Source organism: Mus pahari, chromosome 12, assembly GCF_900095145.1.
Source record: "Mus pahari chromosome 12, PAHARI_EIJ_v1.1, whole genome shotgun sequence".
NCBI classification, from domain to species: domain Eukaryota; kingdom Metazoa; phylum Chordata; class Mammalia; order Rodentia; family Muridae; genus Mus; species Mus pahari.
In genome coordinates this window covers 29,859,790-29,870,177 of record NC_034601.1, presented here as the reverse complement: position 1 = coordinate 29,870,177, position 10,388 = coordinate 29,859,790, and the positions used below count along the sequence as shown (strand labels likewise).

General features: G+C 46.1%; 1 protein-coding gene across 2 annotated transcripts in view; it reads right to left on the bottom strand.

Moving 5' to 3' along the window:
• The window catches only part of Mylk (myosin light chain kinase), a 245,032-nt gene that overhangs the window by 133,617 nt on the left and 101,027 nt on the right, over positions 1-10,388 (bottom strand). The window lies entirely within an intron of this gene.

Genomic DNA, 10,388 nt, shown 5'->3' with positions numbered 1-10,388 from the left:
ACACACACACACACACACACACACACACACACACACACACACACACAGAGAGAGAGAGAGAGAGAGAGAGAGAGAGAGAGAGAGAGAGAGAGAATAAAATATTCTTAAAATTCTGCAATTCTGCTTGAGTCCCAGATATGACAATTCTGTAGGTGCCCTTGAATACTTGGGACTCAATGGTCCCTCAGGCTGGACCTATCCTCCGAAGAGCAGGGCTTAACCCATTTCACTGAGGCCGAAGAATGGATAAACTTCTGCATTGGAAAACACACAAGCACAGTTTGGGAACCTCCTTAGAAGGAACCTGCTTCTGTTAGAAAACATGGTAGGCACAGCTTTTATCCAGGCAGCCACTCCAAGGCAAGAAAGGATGGCTTCTGCGGAAATGAAACTAAAATTTGCAGCACGGCCCCTCCCCCTCCCAACACACATATACTCTATTGCTCTCCGGCTTCCTTGCCAGGCCAGGTAGCAATGGTGTATGGCTCTCAGGGGTTATGTGTGTTTGAACTCCTGGGGCCCACATGCTCTTCCTTCCCTAGCGCACTAAAGAAGGGGCGCAATGTTTTCAGCAGTGGGGGTTGTCCTTTACTTTCTGCGATGCTGGGGACCCACCCCAACCTCATCACTGCCTGTAGTTGGTCAAGTCTCCTCAGCCTTTCCGGTCCCAGCATCTTCAGACCCAAGCCTGAGCATCTAAGATGTAGATCTTTATTCCTTTGAGTCCCAGTTAAAAAGCCCAAAGCCAACAACAACTCTTTGATTAATTCACACAATCCTCCCTTCAGCAGCAGTTTATAAATCTTACATGACCGGCCTCTCCGGTCCTGCTAATGAAGAGTAGGATTCAATGCAAAAGAAAACGCCCCAAACCCCAAGTCAGTATTATTCATCTTATTTGTAATTCCCATGAACAAACAAAAAAGCTCCTTCCTGTAAAAATCTAAATCACACTCATGTCAGAGATAAATTACCCACAAGGAAATGCTTCAGTTCTTCAGTTGTCTCCTCCAAGACTTGTCAGCAATGACTGAAGCCGCTGTGGTCTTACCACGGCAGCTATTTCCTACCTTAGGTTGACAGGGTGAAGGTGAGTACATCCATCTGGGTATACGAACCCTCGCTACTGTTACAGAAATCTGAGTGTGAATGTGCACGTCTCCGGGCCAGTACTGTTATGGGAAGTCTCCCTCGTTCCTTTTAGTTAACCGTTCACATGTGATATTTCTGAAAATGTCACACACTTAGTCTTTGTTAAACAGAAGAAAATATAAATGTATTCTTTCCATTCATGTTTCTCTAATGGATATATAGGCACTCGTTTTTTTTTTTTTTTTTTTTTTTTTTGGTTTGTTTGTTTGGGTTTTTTTGGAATAAAAGAGCTACACAAATAACCATCATGTGTGTTTGAAGATGGCCCATATCATGATCCCATATAAAATCTTGTCAACATATGGCTTTAATTTTGTCACACACTCATACAAAGAAACACCAGACAGCATATATCCTGTTAAAACAGTCTCCTCAGGTTTTCAGAGACCAAGCAAGGGAGCCTTTGTGTGGCTGCCCATATGAGAATTCCAAACCATTTCTCTTCTCCTGAACTCTGTAAGGCAGAGCTAGCCCACCCTCCTGAAGATGATCCCAGGCTTCCTGTCAGCCTCAGAGTGTAGAGGCTCAGCCCTGCAAGCAGGAGGAGAGAAATGATTAACAGCACCTACAGCTTCCAGACATTCCAGCAGCCTGCACGGTGGCCCCCCGCAGCAGGCCCCTGGGGGTATCAATGTTTAACTGGGTACACTGAAAGCGGTCCAGATCTCAGGGACATGCTGCTCTCTCGGTCTTTTTTCTCGATTCTCCTCATTGTCTACACATATTCCAAAGTTACTTCTGAAGTGCCTTATTAGAATAAATATTCAACGGGTTCTAAGTATGCTGAACCTGGCATGAGTTAAGAAAGTCAAAGTGTACGAACACGGCTCTCATAGCTCCTGGATCTCGAGCAAAGGCGGGGCCTCTGTGAACTTGCTCAGTCCCAAGGTCTGAATGACCTGCAAGGTGAATGTGTGGCCTACCACCACGAGAGTTCATCAAGTGCTCTCTAACATCAGTAAAGACGGTTCGGTTTCAGGATGTCCCTTTTATCACTGCCTGTTCACTAGGCTGGGGCCCAAGTAGAGAAGATGGGAAGTCTTGGTTCACATTCTTGGGATCTATGAATGGCCTTTAATGAAGAGGCTACTGGTGGGATTTCAGTGGCTAGAATCTTCTATCCAGAGGCTGATGAACACCCACAAATGTCTAGTTTTCAGAGGAGCTTGACTCTAAGCACTATGAGGGAGGGATCTCAGGCTGGAGAATGCTCTCATCCGAGCACCACAGCTGTCGTCTTCACTGGAACATCTGTGACCAACTGCAAGAGATCCCCGAGGCCTGGCTTATTTATTGTTGATAGTCCCTCATAGAAAAGAGGGAATGCGGTCATTGGACCCTCAGCTGAGATCACAGTAGCTCCTTACTGAGCCTCCAATGTACTTCATTCCTAGCCACACATAGCCTGGTGGTCTTTAGAGTGCATAGACTGTGGAAGGTTCACTGAAGGGGTCTATGCAGCTATGGGGAAGACTTCGTCTATGCTGGTATGATACTTTGTGACAGTGAGATTGCTTTAGGGTCCCACACTCCTCCTGTAAGTGACTCCTGAGTAAGCCAATAAACTCATTTGTTCTCCAAGCTGGGCTAGATGGAATCAAACTTTGGTTGGTTGTTGGTGCTCTACTGTATGGCTGTTTGGTTTATGTCTTCCCAGGAAGAGTTCCCTCGACAGCTACCCTGTGATGGGGACCTTGATGGTAGCCGTGATGCCAAGTGTAATACTAGAGAAAGAGTAGAGGAATGGGTTTCCCAGGCAACCCACATAGCAGATGAAGTGGCACGTTTAGGACCACAGTTTCAGAGGTTTCAGAGGTTGTCTTCAGACCTCATTGAAAATTCCTAATTTAAGTGAACCCAAACGGTGAGGCATGCCTACTCTCGTAGAACGCTCCATCTCTTAAAGCAATGTCTGATTGTCAGGTTTAAAAGGCTCCAAAGGGTTCACAAAAGATTGGTCATGTAAAAAGGGAGTCGGGGTTATCTCCGTGTATTCAGAGTAGGGCAGGACTGGAGCCATATGAGCTCATGACATACTAGGGAAATTAGGGTGGCGAAGGGAGAGCAGTCTGACAGCCAGACCTCAGTGCCTGGGTCTGGCCAGGCTTCTTGGTCTCTCTGGGCTGTAATTCCTTCCTATCACGGAAGAGAAAATTACTCTTCATGTACCCAGGGTTTCTTCTGTCCCTAGAGCAGGGTTTTAACTGGTGACCCACTTAGTTCTTGGAGAATGTTCTTCCCTCTCACCTCCATTTTCCTTTAGGCCCAACCCACAGCCTGGCTACCCTCTAATTCCTCATATGGGAAAAGCAAGTGACCATCGGAGGAATGCTCATGAATGCAAAGAGGCTGCCCTCACTTTTTGACCATAATGAGTTTTTGGACCTGGCCCCAAAGAGGGTCATTTTGAAAAGGAATCATATTTTTGCCACAGTAACCACATTTAATTGGAGGTTGTGTTCTTGAACAGGAGCCCGGTATCAAATAAATCAGGGGCATAACCAACAACTGTCATAAAAATAAAGATATTGCAGGCTCATAATCCCTATAATAATTTTAAATAGTAAGACTGTGCCCCTGTTCCATAAAATGTCCTTAAAAACCGTTATGGCCTCAAAAGGCCTTTAAAGAAAATGGGGCTCCTGAGAGTGCAGTTGGTGGGGGAGGAAAGAGCTGCTGCTGGGCACTGCTATCTGCCTGTGTCACAGCTCAGACCTAGTACAATCTTGGAAGTCAGTCAGTAACTAAAGACCATGCTCTAGGACATCAGACTCTTAGGTCTCTCCTAACACATTGGGGGCTCTCAACCTATTCGTTGCTTAGGGCAGACCTTCCCACCCAGCACGGTGGCAATATTGCTTACTGCACAGACCCTCCCAGACTCTAAGCCACACATATGCCTTCTCTGAACTTCATGCAAAAGCAAAAAAAAAAAAAAGGGGGGGTGATTTTGCAAAGATGACGAGCCTCTGTGGGTCTTCTGATCTTGGCAGGGCCTGGCCCTGTGCATACAGTGCGAGTCCTTACAGCTGCAGGGCACAGCTGCAGCAGTCTGACTGTCAGCCAGGCAAGAGGAAAGAACTGAGGTTTTGTCCAATCTGGGATGGAGGGAGCCCAAGAGGAGAGGAGCCAGGGAAACAGACCGCCGGGCAGGATGCTGGGGACCACAAAGATGCATACAAAAAGGAAAAACAAACAAACAAACAAACAAACAAGTAAAAATGGAGTCAAGAGCCAGACTCACTCGGGGAATCAGTAGACAGTGACTGACAGACGCTAGAGAAGGTTAAGGCCAGAGGATGAGCCACACAGAGAGCCTTTTCCATGGGAATTTTCGTTAGAGAGACAGAACATGTTTTCCATCATGGCTTCTTTTCTGCCTGTGGCTCTGTGCTCTGAACTCCTTATTCTTTTACAAGACATCTCTATCTCCACTCCTCTATTTATTTATTTGTTTGTTTGTTTGTTTGTTTATTTATTTATTTATTTATTTGTTTGTTTGTTTATTTATTTGAAAAATCAAGGTCTCACCTAATTGCTAAGATGGCCCTCGAACTCAACTCTGTAGCCTAAGAGGGCCTTGAACTTGTGCTCTTCCTGATCCAGCCTCCCAAGTAACTAGGATTACATGTCTGTGCCACCAGGTCCAAGAACCCATGTTTCTAACACATGAAGTATGCTGTGGTCAGAGACTAGAACAGAGCTGGTGATAACTGGAGAATAGGGCATAAAGCTGGGCATGGTGATCCATGCCTATAATCCCAGCACTGAGGCAGGAGGATCACAGGTCTGCAGCCATCCTGGGCTACAGTCTGAGATCCTGGCTTAAAATACAAAAGTTTTTTTTAAAAAATAATACATAATAAATAAATAACAATAAATAAATAAAGGCAATGGTGCTGTGGAATTGGTGGTAGAAGGCTGTTCTTGGTGGGAGTCCTGTGTTCTCCATCTGAGGATAAACTCCCAGGGAACAAAACCTCACCTCCCCACAAATCGGACCACAGATTCTGTGAGTCCAACCTTGGGGGTGTATTAGGAGGGTGAGGAGTGAAGGATGAAGGGCAAGCCGAAGGCCGAGGCATGACCAAGCTTCAGGGCCCAAGTCTGTGCCAGCAGCTGGCATCCACCCCACGTCAGGCAGGGGCTTAGTTAAGGCTGAGGATAATCCCCTTGCAGCCCAAAGCCCCAGATGAACCAGGAATGGATCAGGAAGAGATCACAGCTGCTGACAACAGCAATTAGGAAGCCTTCCACTGGGGATTCTTCCATCCCCACCCAACCAGGAGCCCAGAGGATGGAAGCGCTTCTGTGAACACCATCAGAAGGCAAGGCTCCTTTATCTGCATCCATGGATGCTGAGCAGATCTCCAGGGACACATGATTCAAGTCCCGGTTCTCTGCCACTTCCATGTCCTGGATTTTTTCTTTTTCTCTTTCTTTCTTTCTTTCTTTCTTTCTTTCTTTCTTTCTTTCTTTCTTTCTTTCTTTCTTTCTTTCTTTCTTTCTTTCTTTGTCTTGTGAGCCAGGACATAGGCATTCCCACACCTCTGGACCTGCAAGTCTAAGGACTCCTTTCTCTTTCTCTATGTAGCCCTTGCTGTCCTGGAACTCACTTTGAAGACCAGGGTGGCTGGGAGCTCAGAGATCTGCCTGCCTCTGCCTCCTGAGTGCTGGGATCAAAGGTGTGTGCCACCAAGCCTCCCCCTTTCTCTGACAACCCAAGGCAACATACAGGTTGGAGGTGTTGAGTCACACTGCAGTCCCTTTAGACTCCTTTTTGTCAACAAGCTTAACTTCCTAATTCTCATTTAATGATACATCTACATCCTTGAAAATGCCCAGCATAGATATAGGTGGTAAAGTGTACAGGGGAAACCTCAATATTGATAATCCTTAATGCCCCCTAAGTCAAGCTTTTATATAACAAACATTCTGACTAAACTTCAGCCCCTTTGAGGATGGGTGGGGGAGAGGTCTCCTGTGTAAGCTGTGGTTCTGGTCTTACTTCTTGTCGCCATGGGGGTTCCAATGGTGGTGTCTTTAGCTGACAAGGCAGGCACCAGATGTCGGTGTTCTGTGGTGGCCCTCAAGCTTCTGCTACCAATTTGGGAGAGGTTCTCAGTCATAGGAAAAATTAGTAAGAAGCATGCAGCGCTCAAGACATTAAAGAAACCAAGGCTTTGGTGTGGCTTGGCTTTGACTTATGCAGGCTCCTCTGCTCACCTTTCCAGGGGAGTCTAGAGGGGAAGCCAATATGGCCAAAAGGCTTGGTTTCCAACATTGGGCACACATACAATCAAAGCCAGCCAGTTTGTGCTCTCCCCTGCAATTGCACTTCTGAACCTTAGGAGACCCAAACTGACCAGGCCTAACCTGAAATGGTCTGAAGCCACTCCCTCCCACTCCCTCCCCTACCTCTCACTTTCCTGATGGAAGGAAGAACCAAGTTTAAATATGAGAACTCACGTATACAGTAAAAAGTAGCAATGACGGCACAGCTGGGCAGAGCTGTGGTGGCTTTGGATCTTTTCAGTTGTAGGAAACGATATGAAACATCTCTGCTGAACCACTCTGGGACGGTTTCTGTCACCCATAAACAAGAATCCCTACTAATTCTGGAAGACATGTAGGCTCTGGAATCAGACCCACCAGACTACGGTGTGACCCAATGCCTGGTGTGTAGGTTCTGGCCACATTAATCACCTGCTGCCTGACTGTGGGCAAGTAGCTTAGCTTCCTCAGCCCTCAGTCTACCCATCTGTAAGATGCTGGGATCCATTTCTACCAGAGAGTATAGGATCCAATCAGATGGCACACGCGCAATCTCATTAACAGATTCCAAGATTTTACATCCACCCTCTCTTCTTCCATGTCAGTAATTCTTTATAAGTCAACCTAGACTCCATACACAACCCCAGAGTTTTAATAGTATGAAACGACTCTTGCTATAAGAATTACAAACATTTGTGAATAATGAGCTCAAGTGTGTCCCATGTACAAAATTCATGTGTACACGTGTGTGTGTGTGTGTGTGTGTGTGTGAGAGAGAGAGAGAGAGAGAGAGAGAGAGAGAGAGAGAGAGAGAGAGATTGATTTTAGTTTTTCTTTAAGACAGGGTACCTCTGTGTGCCTCAGCCAATCTCAATAGCCCTGGTCTTTATACATAGACCAAACTGAACTAGAACTCACAAAGATTCACGTGCCTCTCCCTCCCCCTGAGATTAAAGCATGACCTACTATTCTCACTTACAACTCATATTTTTATCAACAACTTAGAGAATTTATACTTCTTTTAAAAACTCTTGTGTATGTGCATGTGTGTGGCTACACTCGTGTCATGGTGCGAGGTGGTGGTCGGTCAGTTCTTCCACCATGTGGGTCCTGAGGATTGAACCCAAATTGTCAGGCTTGTCAGCAAGACAGTTGGTTACCTGCTGAGCCATCCGGTAGGTCCAGAAAGTTGGTGTATGTTTTATTGTTGTTGTTGTTGTCTTGGTTTATTTTGTTAATGGGAGGTTGTGCCTCAGTATGTGGGTTTGGACTCTTAATTAGGCAAAAACCTAACACTTTAACTAAGAACATTTTTTTTTTTGTTCTGGATGAAGTAGTTTGTTATTTTTATCTAAACAATGAAACCAAATTTGAAAAGTGACCATTATTTTTATGTAGCATGGCAAAGCACATTTGAAAACAAATATCTGACCTGTCATTTTACCACACCATAATTCCCTTCGTGGAATACCACATGCCAGTTTGAGATAGGGAGTGTCTCTTGACTTTCTGCTTCACTGACTAACGCTACACTGGAATTTGAAAGGGCACAGGCAAGGGTTGGGAAGGAAGTATCTGGGCTAACAAATCTGCCTTTCTAACCAGTCATGGCGAGTCCAGAGAAAGGGACATACATCACTGGCACAAGGGATGGGTGGGGCAGAGAGCTGCTCTCTGAACCACACAGAGACCATTGTCATTCTTCAACCGTTAGATCTGGGGACACAGGACTCAGGGAGATGGCTCAGTGGTTAAGGGCACTTGTTGCTCTTGTAGTGGACCCAAGTTCATCCCCAGAGAAGACATGCAACTCACAATTGTCTGTAACTCTAGTTACAGGGATCTGACACCCTCTTCTGAACTCTTCAGGCACACAAACATACATGTAGATGAAATACTCATACACATAAAATAAAATAAATCTAAAAAAAATTGAAACCAAAAATTATGATATGAGCCAGTAATTCCACTTTGGGATATATACTCAAGAAAACTGGATGTAGGAACTTCAACATATGCCCATACTCATAATAACATTCAAAATAGAGAAAGCAACTCAATAGATAATGGGGGAAGCAAAGATTTTTACAATAGGATACTGTTCATCCATCAAAAGAGAATCCAGACATATGCTACAACATAGGTAAGCCTGAAGGCATTATAGCAAGTGAAAAAGGACAATCACTGCAAAGCTTAATGACTCAAGACCTCACATGTGCGAGGGGCCAAGACAAATCAAATGCACAGAAAGCAGAGCAGCATTGCCTGGTGTTGGAGAGGGCAGGGAGAAGGGATGCTGGGAGAGAAGACAGCTGAAGTTGGAGGCATTTGGGGACACTGTGGAAATCTAGTGCGGTGGAAACTTTCTGTACTCTGTGAGGATGACCTTAGTGAGGACTCTTAGTAATGAGGAGACAGAGTCTGCACTAGCCATCTTCTGTAGCCAGGCAAAGCTTCCAGTGGTGAGATAGGTTGTATTGGGTTGAGTCGCTGGCTGAAGGGGAGGTCCATGGAGATCTATAAACAATTCAGGCCGATGCTAGGACAGAAGGTCCTCTCTGAAAACTGATACTGGGGGCTCCATTGCCAAGGACAGTATCTACAGCTCATTGAACATAGAGAGGGTGAGCTGGCACCTGCATAGAGCCTCCACCCCTCCATTCTAGTCTCTCTGGTGTGGGCAGGTACTCTGCAGGCTACAGAAAGAGAAACCTGGACACTGACCCAGCCACAAAACCCTAGACCTACAGTCTGTCCTGCTTGTAGGATGTGCTGAGGCATTGGCAGCACAGAACTAGTGGGAGTGGCCAACCAACGTCTAGTTTAACTTGAGGTTCACACCATGAGAGAGAGCCCATGGCCTAGTCTGCCTGGATAGCCAGAAACCAGAGAATTGATAGGCAGAGACCTAAGATAAAACCAAACTGGCCCAAAAGAAAATGGTCATAATTCCTAATGATATTCTGCTATACTAATAAATGGCTGCCTTATCCAGGCTTCCTCCAGCGGGGCATGGGTGTGGCTGAAGAGACCTATGGCCATACATTATGTGAAGACATAGTCTAAATGGGAGAGTCTAGATGGGAGGTCTCCATTTGGGTCCCTCCCCTTGAAGCTCAAGGCACCCCTCAGAAGAGGGGCTGGAAGGAGTCAGAGTGGTCAGGGGATACCAGGAGGACGTGGCCCACTGAATCGACAAAGTGGGGATCATATGAGCTCACAGAGACTGAAGTGGCAAGCATGAGACCTCTGTGTATATGCTATGGCTGTGAGCTAGCTGTTTTCGTGGGACTCCTAACAGTAGGAGCGGGTGTACTTCTGACTCGTTTGCCTGCTCTCGAGAATCTTTTCTTCCTATTGGGTTGTTTTGTCCAGCCTCGATATGAGGGCTTTTGCCTTGTGGTATTGTGTCCTGTTTTGTCGTGCTCGGTTGCTGCCTCTTGGAGGCCTGTTCTTTTCTGAAGGGAAACGAAGTGAGAGTACATCTGGGTGGGGTGGCGGGGAGCTGGGAGGAGTGGAGGGAGTTCCACTGTGGCCTGTGGCCGGGATGTATTGTATGAGAAAAAAAATACCATTTTAATTAAGGAAAGAAAGAAAAAGGAGAAAAAAGTTGTTGATTGGGTCCATAGTTTCAGTTTTATGAGGCAAAAACTATTCTGGAGATGAATGCTAATGGTGGCCACATACTGTGTGATGCTGACAGGATCAAAATGAGATGGAGGAGTCTGGGACCTTTGGTGGGCCCGTGCCAAGGTGTGCGCCTGAGAAACCATGCCAAGCAACAGATCTGATGTAAGAGGCTTGTTGGGAGAACGGAGAGTGGAAGTCTTGGAAAGTCTCGGGAAGTCTTGGAGTGGGGACGTGAAAGGGAGATAGAGGCAGACCTGCAGACAGATAGGTGGGCAGGGAGACAGAGAGAAGGAACAAGGGAAGAGAGACAGGGAAAGACATGGGGGAAGAGA